The 16,740-nt window shown below is 39.6% G+C and overlaps 1 protein-coding gene and 1 long non-coding RNA gene across 5 annotated transcripts in view; one reads left to right on the forward strand and one right to left on the reverse strand.

The window, feature by feature from the left end:
- The window catches only part of LOC129455266 (ephrin type-A receptor 7), a 164,491-nt gene that overhangs the window by 52,155 nt on the left and 95,596 nt on the right, over positions 1–16,740 (forward strand). The window lies entirely within an intron of this gene.
- LOC129417384 (uncharacterized) lies at positions 24–4,501 on the reverse strand. 3 transcript variants are annotated; one of them, XR_012359740.1, is made up of 6 exons: positions 3,595–4,501; positions 3,204–3,272; positions 2,743–2,896; positions 2,186–2,265; positions 1,446–1,922; positions 24–1,335 (listed from the first exon to the last, which is right to left on the reverse strand). It is a non-coding gene; the product is annotated as an uncharacterized lncRNA (long non-coding RNA). The 3 variants fall into 3 exon arrangements; XR_012359739.1 differs by having other exon boundaries at positions 3,496–4,501; XR_012359738.1 differs by having other exon boundaries at positions 4,019–4,500.

A 16,740-nucleotide genomic window follows, 5' to 3' on the forward strand; every position in this document is an offset into this window, starting at 1 on the left:
GAAATTATAACCGATCTAGAAAATTATAAAAGTTTACTATTTATTAATTGTATTATACAGAAATATAAATCTATAAAAATTACTTAAAATCACATCTCTTTATTCTGTATTAGACAGCAAAACTTTGGTTTACATTTAAAATGTCTCATTACATTCAACCATTTAGTTATTTAATTATTTCCATTAAGCATTTTCACTTTTTAATAAACATACATATACATATATATATATATATTGCATCTCTGTATTAAACAGCTAAACTATTAATTACACTATACATAAAAAATTTTGTTCAAGTTATTTCCCTTACGCATAGATACTGTACAGTATAGGCAGTACTAAGTTTTAGTAACTTTTACATGTGTCTGAAATGATGAAAAGAAATCACGGTAGCACTTTACAATAAGGTTAACTAGTCAACCTTAGTCAGCTACATTAGTCAACATGAACTAATAATGAACTGCACTTATACAGCCTTTATTAATCTTTGTTAATGTTAATTTCAACAATTACTTATACTTTATTAAAATCTTGTTAACATTAGTTAATGCACTCTGAACTAACATGAACAAGCAATTAAAGCTTAAATTTTTATTAACTAACATTAACAAAGATGAATAAATACTGTAACAAATGTATTGCTCGTGGTTTGTTCAAGTTAGTTAATACATTAACTAATGTTAACTAATGAACCTTATTGTAAAGTGCTACCGAAATCACAATGCATTTAAAGACAATTCATGAACAATCTATTAAATAGAATGACAATTTACACAAGTTGATTGTACATTTGTTTTGTACAGGTATTAAAACTTAAGCATATATTTTATAAATTAAAGTCACTGTGTGCTTAATGGCAAAAGGGTATTGAACATTGAGGAGAAAAAAAAAACGCAAACAGTTGTCACGGAGTGACTATGCGGGGCGGAACCAAAAGGAGAGTGAAGAGGTTCCGCCCGGACCGGTTTGTACAGACACCGGCACTTCCGGGTTCCCCGGGAATCCCCGCACTCACTGAAACAAGGCACAGCTGTGTGAGTGACATGGCGAGCGATGGTTGGGCGAGCCACGCCATGGAGGAGGATATAAAGAGAGAAGGTAGAAGTTACTGTAACGGTCGCAGAGTCCGAAGAGTCGCAGGCTCTGCTGATCCGGCGACCGCTAGGTAGCGGGCGGAAAGAGTGCGGGGCTGGTCCGGGCGAAAGGACGGCGTGGTTGTGTATAGGAAGTTACTTGTCAGAGTGAAGTTTGATCGCGTTGGATATACGCTGCAGATGCCGGCTGGGTTGTTAGTCGTTCGGGTGCTGAAATACGTAGTTCTGCTACAGCTGGGAGCTGTGGAGGGAGAAGAAACACTGTTCAACAGTCAAGTAAGAACCTCTTGAAACGGAAATACACAAAGCTTTCTTTAAGTGTTGTGCTGTGTCCTTGTCGTCCGTACTCACCTTAGGAGGCTCTTGGACCTTTGTGGATGCCATCAGGGGCCGCCGCGACGGTGTGTGCCCAACCCACCCAGATACGCTCTCTAGCGGTGTTCCAGCTGGAGTCACGTGGAAACCCCTCCAATGTCCCTGGCCCCGTAATACTCCCCCTGAGGGCGAGAAGCGAGATTTTTAGATTCCCATTCCCCACTTTAGTTTTAAATAATTTAAATAAAGTTTCTATTTTTATATTTTACTTATCTCTGGTTTGTCTGGTCATTGGGGTGCTTTGGGACCTCCTCGAGGTGGAACTAGGAGGAGCGTGATCCGCGACAGGGGCGGTCCGCTTCTCCGACCTGTGACACAGTCATTCCACAGCCTGTGATGTCAATGTCTTCCACATATTAAGTTCACATTGTCCATTATAAAGTTGATACTTTCAGATTTGAGAAGATCAGGAGAGTCGTTGAACACTATGGTTGGTGTGGGACCTTTGGGTTCCTGTAAAACAAACATTTCACCTTTTAAGTGCTTCTTACCAATTAACAGAAGCCATCAAATAGACTTAAAATTATCCCATAATAACACAAATAAAGTATGACAACTAGGCAAGCGACACTCACGAACCAACAAGACTCATAATAATTGATGTAGAGCTGTATGCTATTTTAGGGTAAACAGAGTAATATTTTTATATTTGCATTGAATGTTACTTTAAATAAAGTGCCTCAAATGCTAACTAAATTACAGAAGACTATACCTACACTATTTACACAGTCAAGGAAGCTGGGATTTTCTTGAAATAATGCTGGCAATAACATAAGTGCAGCATTCCTCACCAGACCTACAAAGATACAAATTATTGTACATTAGGTACAGACATCAATTACAGGGACATTTTACTCAAAAAAGAAAACTCATTCACTCACTCGTTATTTCAAACGTTCACAGCTTTCTTTTTTCAGCAGAACACTAACACAAAAAAGATTTTGAAGAATGTCTGTAACCGAACAACTTTGGTAGCAATTTAATGGACACAAAACCAATGCAGGTCAATGGGCACCATTGTTGTTCGATTACCATACTTTTTCAAAATATCTTCTGTTGTGTTCTGCTGAAGAAAGTGACGACAATTTTAATTTGTGGGTAAACTTTAACTCTTTCTCAGCCAGTGTCTCTTAATTAACAAGTTTACTCTTCAATGGCAAGGAAAAAGTTTATACTAACATTATTTTCATATTTTCACACAATTTATAGGTGCTAGAACCTTTACATTGACAATGCAAATAAGGCTACTTTACACTGGACAAAGAACAAGCACCTTCTGTGGTTTCCTCTCCAATGAGATTGGCATAGAGATGTTTTTTACTTCCTTCTTATGCACTCCTGATGATGTTTGGGGCCATTTTATTTAGAAATGTTTCCATGTTCTTCACCAAGTCTGTTCCAAACCACATTGTCATTCCATGCAGCATCTTAAAACACAAAATCTTTATATATCCACTTTCAGACAAACAAGTTCCTTTAAGTCTACATTAACTTGAGGTTTCAATTGACTAGTGATGTATTTTTCAAAACACAATGTTCAATAAAAAAATTTGTGTGAAATATACAGAATTTAAATTAAGTCCTCAAACACTTTACAGTCTTTAATGCTAAATTCTAAATGAAATACATACAGTAAGAATTATCATTAAAGCTACAAAACACAGATTTCTTTTATTTTGCTCTTTGATGAACATTAGTGACAGTCGGGTTTACGAGGTCTTTTAAGCACCTTACCTTTTTGCATCAATGGGGTTTATATTTTAAAGCCAGTGACGTGTCTGATCATTTATTAACCATGGTTATCTGTGGGGGAGAGAAAAAAAGCATAAATTACACTTCACAAACCAAATACACATAAAAACCTGAACACGTTTGGTTTTTAAAACATTTAAATGTTAAATGTAAGTGTCTTAACAGCTACCATCACATTAATTATTTGTGTGCATCACAGAAAACATGCATATCTAACGTTAGACTTGTTGCGGATACAAACGCTGCACTGCAATCGTGCATTTATAATACAGACCGGCGGAATGTTCTCAACTTTGGCCAGCAGTTTCCACTTTCCTTCCGAGTTTAGCTCCAACCCTGATAAAACACTCGTGAACAAGCGAAAAATACTTACGGAATATGTGTAAAACTGCGACAAACATTTAACTACATATAATTTCCCTTCTACCGTCTTCCACCCGGTTCCTTTGACCACGCGCTTCACTGAAATGACTGTCTCGAATTTCGTCTCCTTACAACACAGCTGTCTTATTCTGATTGGCAATTTAATTTAAAATGACAAAGAAATAAAGCAGGACTGTAACGTAATTCATTAAAACCCGGAACAAAATGTATTTAACAGAGCTTTTATAACTGACGGTTGACGAAGCCCGTCAGTGCTTCAACGTTACCAGCAGTATTTTTTACCTGAGGTAAATATTATAAATGTAGCTTCTAGTATCACTATTTAGCACAACACATACTCTAACAAAATAAATATTAATTAATTATACTAAATGTTTCAGTAATATCGTTTCAAAAATGTAAAGTTTACTTACCTCAGGGTACAAACAAATGCCGGTCCGGAGTCCGAACTCCTCACCTCAGTTTGAAAAAAAACTGTCACGTCACGAGGCTCATCTTCGCTTATGGTGCAACGCATATATACGCCACCAGAGGGCACTTTTGCGATTATTTGTTTTTAATGCCCCTTCAGGTTAAATTCAACAAACATTGACAATTTAGAATGTACAAAATAAAGAAAACACCTGGTAATTCACCAAAAACGCAAACTGCACTGTAAGTTTCATGCTAATGTACAAACTTGCATAAAAAAGCTCACAGGAAATAAATCATACACTAAATATTAATAGCCTATTTGTTGACTCTCTCTTTATTTGACCACAGCCTATTGACACAAAAAGGTTTGTGAATGAGTTGTGTAGGTTTGTAAATGAGTTGTGTAGGTCTGCAATTATTGTGTAATCTTTAGTTTACACTTCAGTCACAAAACGTGAATAATAGAACCATTTTAATAAAAATGGTTCTTTGCCTTCCAAGGGTTCTATATGGAACCCTTTTTTTGGTAAAAGGTTCTATTGGCCAAGTATAGAACCCCACGGTTCTATATAGAACCTCAAGGAACCTTTTTTTTTTTGAGTGTACCATCTTTATACGCACACACACATGCAGTTTTATTTATGTCCAGTGTGAGTGTATCTAGATGGATGACCGCTCTCTCTGGGGACTAATGATCTTCATGGCTCCCATGCTGGGGGTAAATCTCTGTGGTTTTACGAGAGGCCTCAATAAGCCCTCGGATGGTTCTTAAAGTAACCAGGCTGAACACCTTTGTTCTGCTTTCTGCCTCCGCTGTGCCCTTAAAGTGTAATTACACTGAACCGATAGCTGACTTGAGATCTGTGCCTTCCGTACACCATACATAATCTCTATTCAATTTTACACTTGACCTTAGATATGATTTCCCACCGGTTTGAGAGTTTTCTGGATTGTGTTCATAGTCGAGAGCTGATCTAGTATCAGGTGTCTTTCTGGATCACTTATGGTCTTGTTGTATAACAAGGGGTTAAATTGTCAGGCCTCTTTTATGGCCTACTGAATTAAATATGAATCGATTCATTATAACATAGTAACATAAATATCAGTTTTCATGAAATACTCCTGTAGAGCTCAATGGTAGAGCAGTGCATTAGCAGCGCAAAGGTAATGGGTTCGAACCCAGGGAACACACATACTAAAAAAATGTACTTTGTAAATGGAAGTATTTTGCGTCTGCTGCCGTGTTGGATAAACAAAACCTCCCCATTCTGTGATCGGTTCCCTATTTCAGGGGCAAAATTGGTCAATAGTTTTCATTCTAGACTTGCAGCGTGAATAAATTTGCGGGCAAGGCAGCATGGAGAAACCCAGGCTAACCATCATTCTGAATAGTTTTATTTCGATACATGATTCTTTCAAACACAGTCCAAGTTTCATGAACTATACAGTTAGTTTCATATCTCAAAATGTAATCTCGTGGTCTTTTTATTTGAGTAGGAGTCATGCTGGATTCACATCAAACCCGGTAGAGGCGGCAAAAATGCACTATTTGTACGTGGTTGGACGCTTGAACAATTCAAGTTTTTTTGCTTCATTCACTTGTGAAATTCTAGTCATTTAATGCTGCACTCACACCAGCCATGGTACAGGTGTCAAACGCGAGTGATTTCAATGTTAAGTCAATGTGAAGACGCGTTAACATGGTGTGGCGAGGTAGACGCGAATCCGCCTCATTTGCGCATCTAATTCACGTCAATGGCGCAAATTGAGCATTGCCGCAGGAAACGCGCGAGTTGAACAATCTGAACTTTGACGGAAATCCGTGCCATGTTAACCAATCAGGAGCTTGCTCTAGTAGTGACGTGATTATAGAAAGGGAGCGAAGTCGCAGAAGCCCCTCCCATGACGCAAATTTCCGCGTGAATGTCTCGATGACTAGAATTTCACGCACGAATGAAGCGAGTAAACTCAAGATGTTCAAGTGGCAAACTAGACGCGGTAGACGCAAATTTGACGCCTCAAATGCGGCTGGTTTGAACCTACAGTTCGAGACATTCATGCGGAAATTTGCTTCATGGGAGGGGCTTCTGCGACTCCGCATGCTTCCTGTAATCACGTCACTACTAGAGCAAGCTCCTGATTGGTTAACATGGCACGGATTTCCGTCAAAGTTCAGATTTTTCAACTCGTGCGTTTCCTGGGGCAATGCTCAATTTGCGACATTCACGTGAATTAGATGCGCAAATGAGGTGGATTCGCGTGTACCGCGCCGCGCTAAACCCCTCATTCGCGCCACAAGACCTCCAGACGCACGTAACGCGTGTTTACATTGACTTAACATTGAAATCACTTGCCCTTGTACCGCCACATGTGTGAATGCAGCATCAGAAATACACTTCTTGTAGTAGCTGTCTTGTGATTACCAGATTCCTGTGCTGTGCTCTACAGTTTAAATCGGTTCCTGGGTCGCTGGTATTCGCCCCAAGAGCTTTTTAAACCTAGCATGGAGTTTTGAGTATCAGTGGGATTGTGCATACAGGAGATAAATCCAGAGGGGATTCAGACCACACTACTCTGCCCTGAGGGAAAGAGACCGGACTGCTCTTGGGAACACACTGGTGTTGAGCAGCTGTCTAAAAGATTTGTGTCTGCTTGTGTGTGTGTTTGTTTACATATATTTTATGTCAGCGAAAAAGGACTAGGTGATGTCATACTCTCCCTTTATTGGTTTCCGCTTGTCCGACGTAAGCCTCTTTTCGAAATTAAAAACCCTGCACTGTATTTACATTCGTTTCATTTTGTAATTTGTTCTGCGACTGAGAATGGATGCGGCGGTGGTGATAAGCTCATGTTTGTTTGTGAGGTTATACGATAGGGCCCTCAGGGGCCGTGTGCAGGCTCTGATCGGTCATTGGAGGCTTTCCTTCATAAACACCAGCATTAATAACAATCAAAACAGCGGCTGGCCCGAGCTCGTAGTTTATACGAGTGCAGAATTCAATTACGCTGCAGGGAGTGTCGAGAGCGCGTTATGACTGCCAGGGTGACATCTCATTTGCAATGAATCATGGGACCGAATGGAACAATTCAGCTCTCCCTCACTGTTACTGTTACTTTGTTTGCTCATCTGTTCGTTGTGTTTTCCTGCGTCTCAATGTAATTCTTTTTCGACCAATCTTTCTGTTTAGTCAATGTTTTCTTCGCTACCAGCATTTTTCAGACAAATCTCAACAATGTCTGAATTTGACAGAGTCTGCTGAAGTTAAAGTAAGTCTCAACTGAATATATAATTTTAATTAGGACTGGGTCTTGCCAACTACCTCACAATAACAAACAATTTATCAGGGGTGTTTTTTGTAGGTTTTTATGGTTTAATGTACACATTTGGCAGAAAATCGCACCGCGTTAACCAATCAGGAGCTTGCTCTAATAGTGACGTGATTACAGGAAGTGAGCAGAGTCACAGAAGCCCTCCCTGGTGCAAATTTCCGCGTGAATGTCTCGTATGACTAGAATTCACGCACGGCTTTCACGCACGAATGATGCGAGTTAACTCAAAAAATGTCAAGCGTCCAACTACGTGCGAATTGCGTGTTTTTGCCGCATCTTCCCCTTTGGTGTGAATCCAGCATTTTACTCTCCCATTAACACTGTGAAGAGAGTAAAGCTATATTTATACTCGCGCTTTGGTCCGCAACGCGAGCCTCCGCTGATTGCGTGCACGTCTCAACAAACAAACGAGGCGTTTATAGTTGACGCGCTCGCTGTTGCACTATTCTTTGAAACGACAGGGGGCATCTTGAGCAATCGAGTCCAAAAACAACAAAAGAAGAGGATAGAAGTTGAACTTGTAACATCAGAGTTTGATTTATAAATATAAGAACATGAATAAAACATCAATCTCTTAAATATGTCTTCATTAAACATTATCATTTTATTAACGTTTTTACTAAACAAACAATAAAAAAAATCTTAGGGTGTGTGTTATATTCCTCAATCAGTGAATCATTCAATACAATTATAAGCCAAAAATTCTGTATCATATGTAAAAGTATTTATGTTTTGAATGGCAAGTTTCCTTACTTTACTTTAAGAGTGTCAGATCAATCAGATTGATCTCATGGAAAGTCAAAATTTTATTAATTTATTTGTGTCCATGGCACGAAATAATTTTTTTTAGCCTTGAGCACGAATGTCTTTTTCTATAAACAGTTTTTCGTGTCTGTGGCATGACTTTCTTTTTCGTGTCATTTGATGTCTTGTTTTCTCATTGTTTTTTCCCTATTTTCTTACCATTGTCACTTGGGGTTGGGGTTAGAATCACTTTTTGTTACATTTTTAGACATCCTAACCCAAACTCTAACCCTAGTCTCAGCCTCAGATGTCACGCCCACAGACTGTTGGCTGAACGTCTGATGTTTTTCGTACACTTTTCTGGAAACCCTGTGAGAATGTCAAAGTCGTCTTTGATTGGTTAAAATAAACCGGATTTCCAGGAGACGCGAGTGTCGCGATTAGTTTCGGTCCCTGGAAAACATGTTCATGTGGATAATAATGACCAGTTATCATGATCAGTTAAACATTGGATTCTCAAAAATATGCAAAGTTCGCAGAATAGACTCTCTAAAAGAAGTCCAAGAGTTTTGCTTGAGGCAGTTAGTGGAGTCAAAAAGTTCGGTTCTCCTGAATTGCTTGTATGTGTTAAAAAGTGGAGAGATATGCTTAAAACAGATGTTTAACGGGAGCGTCTCATTGGTGTGGCTGTTGATGAAGTGCACAACGTTGTTCTATGTGAGTAATGTTGTTTATTTAGATGCTAATCGGTTGCGGCTGGTTATTTCAATAACTGACTTGTTGCCAGACGGCTCCTTATTGTGGGGAGTCCGAAACGTGATGCTAGACGAAACAAACTGTGATTGGTTGTTTGACATGTCGGTCAAACAGCTTGTGGGCGGGCTTTGTCCAGAAAAAGCAGTGAAAAACACCAGACCTTCAGTACTGAAGGTCTGGCTACGCGAGACTACTCTAACCCCAACCACAGGCGAGAAGAAAAGCTGAAGAAAAACATGTAGAAACCAATACATAAAAGTACATCCTTACCCAAACCCCAAATCTAACCCCAAGCGATATTCCTATTTAAAAATAGGAAAAAAATGAGAAAACAATACATAAAATGACATGAAAAAGAAAGTCGTGCAATGGACACGAATAACTATTTATAAAAATTTGTGCGAGTGACACGAAAAAGACATTGATGCTCAAGGCACGAAAAAATTAATCACATTTTGAGTGACTATAACACAAATTTTTGTGAGATCATGTTGGATAAATAGTATTAGCATTGTTTTGCATGGATTTATCAAAGAGATACGTCACAGGGGCACACGGTTACCAAAATTGGCGTGCATACCGCCACACAAAATGGGGTCTTGTGCACCCAACGCGCACGACCACTCACTCAACGTTGATGTAATTCTTGCCGTGCGCACCAATGCGCTTGTGCAGACGCGTCAAGTATAAACAATACTGTACTTAACTCTCTCTCTCTCTCTTTATCATATGTGCACTTCTCCCTGACACAGTCTGAAGGCTCTGCGCTTTTCACTGCTCTTTAAAAATGCAGCGAGTGTCCCTGGGCCGCCTGTGAGGATACAGATGAGGCGGCAATTAAAGTTTTAACGAGGGCTGTGTCTGCTTCTCTTATTAGCATGTCCCACCCCACCCATCTAGCGCAGGCCCATCCAATATTCATACTGGTATCACAGCGAAACTCATTTTCATAAGCTGTTCCTCAAGCCTATAGGCTCGGCACATATGCCGGGCGTATTGGAACGCTGCAGCTTTGAGAGACAAATAGAGCGCAACAAGGGTTTATTGCGGAGGGGATCTCAGGTTAATGCCAGGAATAAAATATGCAGCGCTCGTGTTTTTATTTGCTGCTTTGTTCTAAAAGATGGTGGCTGGTTTGATTTCCCAGCATCCATTGCCACTGCTCAAACAAAGTGGTAAATTTTTATTTTTTTACCCTTCAGACTTTTACCAGTAGTGATTGTTTCGCACTGATCTGGTTCCACTTCGGCCCATATGGCTATAATCCCATTTGTATCGCATAAATGGCACTCTCAGAACCTCCCATCTCATTGGCTGGTTTATGTTCCCATAAACCCTTTCATTCCGCGAGAGGCCGACTTCAGAGGCATAGGGAAGGAATTTAATGTGACACCTTGGTGTCGAGGAATAAATTCAGTGTGACACCAGCGATAAGGGTCAGAAAGGGGAACACCGGTTAATCGCGCCCACACCGGAGTGCATTACGCATGGAAGCGACCGCCATGCTGTCTCGATGACCTTCAGGTGAAAAGATTTGCATATTATCAGGAGGGAAAGACATGTTTTTCGAAGGGTGAGACGTTTGGTGTGGTGAGACGTCTCCTAACCCCCCTCAAACCTCATGATCTCATTTCCAATTTCTGGATAGATTCTCTATGCAGATTACCCCCGTAATGCGGTTATCACGCACACACACAGACGCACACACAGAGTCTTTGTGGTCTCTTTGAATGCCAAAGTCTGGTTTTGGAATGAGTTTTGGGATGAGCTGATCCCTATTGAGAAGGTGATTTTTATTGAAATGTTTTTCACCCTTCGTTCTCTCTCTCTCCATTTCAGTTTCTCACAAACACGCACAAGCGTACACAAAATTGGATGCCCCTCCATTTTCTCTCTAATGGGATTTAGTTAAAAGGTAAAGAGGGCAGCGGCATGTAAGCCTGATGTTATTGGAGCATCGTAAGGTTGATAGATATGAATATGCAGTGAACTAAGGGAGAACTCATCTTTCATTATTCCTGAAATGAATGCAATACATGCTCAGCTCTAAAACACCGGCTATTTTATTTTTATCTTTTCTATTTTCCTGAATGTTTATGCATGTTTCATAAATCTGTTTGCAACACGCTCACTATGTGACGCAGACCTCGACAAAAATAAAACATTGCCGGGTGAAAACTGCAGCTAAACACTCGGATCAGGGAATCTCAGCAATACTGTAGCAGTTATTTTATCTCTCTCAGTCTGACACAATCAGATTGTGCCACAAATCATCATTTGTTAACTCTACAATAATAGAAGGCGTGATCAGGTCTTATCGGTTTATGGAAGAGCTGATACAAGATGATGCATAGCCTGATATCTCCAGACGCTTGGCTTTAAACAGTCTGCCTCTCTGCATAGACTAAACAGACTCTGATATGAATGTATTTTTCCTCCAGAATAGAAAATTGTGAATTAACTCTCATAGTCTTTCAATGGAACAAAAAGGGGGAATTTTCACAAAAGGGAGGTTTTTTACACAATTGATTGTGATACAAATTTTAAAAATAACAGTATTCCTCAGCACCTCGGTCACAAGGACAGCCCTTATCTAAAAATTGTCAAACTTTTTTTTTAAATGTGACCCTGTCTGTAAAATTCAAGCTAAATTCTTATAATCCAAGTATGAGATTAGGAGCATCAAAGTTTGATTTCAAACTTTACATTGATTTTTAATATTTTACATAATCTGAATAAGATGAATAAAAAAGCTTTCCATTGATATATTGTTTGTTAAGATAGGACAATATGTGGTTGGGGGAAAAATGAGGGTTCGAAAAATTTAAATATTGAAAAAAAACCCTTTAAAGTTGTCCAAATAAAGTCCCATTCATTCACATTACTAATTATAAATAAATGTTTATATATATTTACGGTAGAAAATTGACAAAATATCTTAAAAAGGGGCCTATTATGCAATGTCCACTTTTACCAGGTGCAGGGTTCCGATGGATCCTTGAAATCCTTGAAAGTTTGTGAATCTGGGGGGAAAATTCAAGGCCTTGGGAAGTTTTTGAAAATTTACATACATAGATACAGGTCATTGAAAGTGCCTGAATCTATTTTATGCAAGAAGTTTTCTTGAAAAAATCCATATTATTCCATGTGTAGTGTAGGATAATATCATAAAAAATCTTTTAAAGCACACATGCTAAACTGTTCGCTTTAAATGCTTATATCTTCTGTATCCCAAAATGCTTTTTTGCATAGTTGTGTTTGACACATGAAAACGTTTCTTGTTACGTATGTAACTGTTGTTCCCTGAGAAGGGAACGAGACACTGCGTCTCCCTTGCCATACAGTACTTCCTGCGTCCCTGTAACGCCGTCTTTGGCAATATTTCAGATAGTGCTATACTTCCTGGCTCCCCTATCACCCTGTCTTTGTCGTTAAGCTTCACCATTGGTTAAATTTGATATACACATTTAGATACACTTACCCTTGGAGGCGTCCCCAAAATGTCACTGCAGTGATGCAGCGCGAGTTCCCTCGAAAGGGAACTGTAACAATGTACCTTTAAAGGTAACACAATGTAATCTTGCTCTCACTTGAAATGTTTCCCCAGTCCTTGAATTTGAGGGTATTGGACCTGGAAAGTCCTTGAAAAGTCCTTGAATTTAAAGTTAACTAAGGTGTGGGAACCCTGAAAGTGTTTGGACATAAATATGTGTTGGCATTGTATGAACACAACCAACCCTACAATGAAAAAAATTGACCCGTTCTTTGTTTTTTATTTTCCCTGAAACCAAAGCAGTCGTTTTGATTCTTTTATCAATGTGAGGTAACATTGATAAAGCCCCACCCACTTACAGTCCTGCATTACTATAGTTTCCACCCTCAGCATGTTATACTCTGTCCACTAGATACTATTGTCTCAGACTGTATTAATCAGATCTATTTTAACTGAAAGCATTCACTGTCTGTTTGTAAGGAAGTGAAGAGCTGTAGCTCTTTTGCATTAAAAGGTACTAACATTAAAGGGATACTTCACCGATTTAGCATTCAGCTTTGTATCTGTAGAAACCCGGCAGTGTTGCTGAATGGCCGTGTTTCCCTCCCTCGTTTCCCCCTGGGAGGAGAGGTGTCTGTATTTTGGTTCTGCGGAGGAGTCCTCCGATGATGTAATATGACGATTTTTGCATCGTCGGGGGACTTTTTTGCGGGGCCGGAATGCGGATGTCTCTCCTCTCGGGGGGAGGTGATGGAGGGAGACATGGTCGTTCAGTGGTGCTGCCGGGTTTCTGCAGATACAAAGCTGAATGCTAAATCGGTGAAGTATCCCTTTAAAACGGTGCAAATATGGACATTTGAGCTGAAACTTCACAGACACTGTGAGACTTATATTACATCTTGTAAAAATGCCATAATAGGTGCCCTTTAAATGCAACATGATCTTTACTTAATATCCTAATGATTTTTTATAATTTTGACCTATACAATGTATTGTTGGCTATTGCTAAAAATATACTTGTGCGACTTATGGCTAGTTTTATGATCCGGGGTCATAACTGTCCCGCCACTCACAGCTTGAACATAATTACTCTCAGATGATGAGACAGATTGACATTTCTTGTTTTGAGGACGTTTTTGTTTCGCCCCCTGGAGTGATGGGACGTCACCCCGCTTGAGCTGTCTGCGCGCGTGTGGTGCATCCATTATCAAGGGTGCGTGTGTCTGTGTCGGGTCGATAGGGAGAGCAGCGGGGATGCACTGTTCTGCAGATGGATTGATTCGCATGTGCGTCTCCTGCGAAGCACAATGCCAATTATAACGACACCTCTGTCTACTGTGACCTCACCCTCGTTGGCACCGTATGTACGCCCAGTGCGGACACTCCACAGGTGGACATTCCCCAAGGGTTTGGCACGCAGACCTGTTGGAATTCCGCTCTCATTCCCTGCTTTTCATTCCCTTCACAGCTGTGACTCTCTTATCACCACATGAGTTCAACTTTTGTTGTTTTTGAGTGGGAAAAGTTGAGATAATGGCAGCGTTTAGAAAGTCCAGACAGACAAGGAAGGAGAGATCAATAGAGGGAGAAAGAGAAAGGCACACACTGGGCTCTCACAGCCTGGGTGATGGCAAAGTTTACATTGAAGACTTGACAAAGGGTTGAATTTTTTTAGTGTCTCTTTATCTTATTTTTACTTTTTACTACACATCAGCTTTGTTTAAAGGCGACCACCTCTATGTAAGTATAGACTAAATGTCATACGGTTGCTTGGTGCAATTGCTACTGGAAAGGATGTGGTACCACAAAAGTGTTAGGCATCAGCAGATGTTGTTTTGCTGATGACACCTTTATTAGATAAAATCATACATTTTAAGTAGATGGCACTATTTGTTATTGATGTTGAATGCAATATACAGTAAACATTTTAAGTGCTGCCTCACGATTAGTCACAACTTATCGTTTGCAGAATAAAAGTTTTTGTTTACCTAATAAATGTGTGTGTACTGGGTATATTTATGTTTATATAAATACACACACATACACTCACCTAAAGGATTATTAGGAACACTATACTAATACCGTGTTTGACCCCCTTTCGCCTTCAGAACTGCCTTAATTCTATGTGCCTTTGATTCAACAAGGTGCTGAAAGCATTCTTTAGAAATGTTGGCCCGTATAGGGATGGACATGGTCAGAAACAATGCTCAGGTAGGCCGTGGCATTTAAACGATGCCCAATTGGCTCTAAGGGGCCTAAAATGTGCCAAGAAAACATCACCCACACCTTTACACCACCACCACCAGCCTGCACAGTGGTAACAAGGCATGATGGATCCATGTTCTCATTCTGTTTACGCCAAATTTTGACTCTACCATCTGAATGTCTCAATAGAAATCGAGACTCATCAGACCAGGCAACATTTTTCCAGTCTTCAACTGTCCAATTTTGGCGAGCTCATGCAAATTGTAGCCTCTTTTTCCTATTTGTAGTGGAGATGAGTGGTACCCGGTGGGGTCTTCTGCTGTTGTAGTCCATCCACCTCAAGGTTCACTGAAAAAAATTATTCATTGAATTTAATAATTTTTTTTAAGGTAAGTGGTTGCAATCAATTTATTTAAGCTACATTTAAACAAAAAAAGATTAGTAAAGTAAAATAAAATATAAAACTTTTGTTTAAATGTAGCTTAAATAAATTGATTTCAACCACTTACCTTAAAAAATTGATTATTCATTCAATTTGTTTATATAGCGCTTTTCACAAGTGTTAATTGTTGCAAAGCAGCTTTACATGAGAAGATGTAGAGGAGAACACAGAAAATTAATAGATAATATAAGTAGTAGAGAAAGCGGTTAAACCGTACAAGCGAGCATATTAATAATGTAACGTATACTGTAAAGTGCTAAATTAAGCCAAAGTTGGCTGACTCTCCCTGGGATTAAAAACCCTCTAGGAAAAAAAACCCAATGGGAAAAAGTCCTAGAAGGACAAAAACCCTTGGGAGGAATTAATATATATTTATATATATATAGAAACGGTAGGGATAGGAGGCGGGTAAGCGAATTAAACTGGTTTAGCCGGTGGTCGTTGGTCGGGCATCGGCTGGTCATCACGTTGAAGGACAGCCAGTGGATCAGTGATGCAATGATCTTCACAGCAACCGGAACTGGGTCTGTTTGTCTCATGGTCCTCGTGGTTGAGGACGAGACAGGGAGAGAAAAACAGAATTCTATTAGCGTAGGGGCCGTTCACATGCAATGCAAGTGTCAAACATTATAGTGGTTCAAGTCTGCTCGGTTCCAGACAGGCTAACTATTGCGGCAATAGTATATTACCCATATGAGGTATGTGAGTGCTTTGTTCTAGACAAACTAACTACTGCGGGAAATGTACATTTACTGGACATTTTATGTGAATGCTTTGTTAAAGAAGAATGTCTTAAGTTTAGATTTAAATTGATCGACTGTGTCTGATACACGAACGTTATTTGGTAAATCATTCCAGAGCTTAGGGGCTAAGTAGGAAAAGGATCTACCACCTTTAGACACTTTTGATATTCTAGGGATAATTAAGTGACCAGAATTTTGTGAGCGCAGTTTACGTGATGGATTGTATTCTGATAGTAGTTCTTTAATATACGAAGGCGCTAGGCCATTTAAGGCTTTGTAGGTGATTATTAATATTTTAAATTGTATACGATATTTAACTGGTAGCCAGTGTAAAGATGCCAGAATTGGACTGATGTGGTCATACTTTTTAGATCGAGTAAGCACTCTTGCGGCGGCGTTTTGAACCAGCTGTAGCTTGTTTACTTGATTTGCATGGCATCCCCCGAGTAACGAGTTACAATAGTCTATTCTAGAGGTCATAAAAGCATGTATAAGCTTTTCTGCGTCTGATGCAGACAGCATATGGCATATTTTTGAGATATTTCTAAGATGGAAGAATGCTGTGCGGCAGATGTTGGCGATATGACTATCAAAAGATAGATTGCTGTCGAACATTACGCCTAAATTCTTAGGCAGCCATCTATGGGCAACTTGTAATCTGACATATTATGTTTGTAGCGATTCGGTTCAATAATAAGTATCTCTGTTTTATTGGAGTTTAGCATAAGAAAGTTTTGTGCCATCCAGTCCCTAATATCACTAATGCAGTCTGTTAGCTTAGAAAACTGGTGGGTTTCGCTAGGATGCGACGAGATGTAAAGCTGGGTATCATCCGCATAGCAGTGAAAACTTATGTTATGTTTCCTGATAATGTCTCCTAGAGGTAACATATATAACGAGAATAGGATAGGGCCTAGAACTGATCCCTGAGGTATGCCGTATTTAACGGGGGAGTGATATGACTCTTCCTCATTTACATAAACAAAGTGATATCGATTGGTTAGATAC

Source organism: Misgurnus anguillicaudatus, chromosome 20 (genome assembly GCF_027580225.2).
Source record: "Misgurnus anguillicaudatus chromosome 20, ASM2758022v2, whole genome shotgun sequence".
In the NCBI taxonomy this organism is placed as follows: Eukaryota; Metazoa; Chordata; class Actinopteri; order Cypriniformes; family Cobitidae; genus Misgurnus; species Misgurnus anguillicaudatus.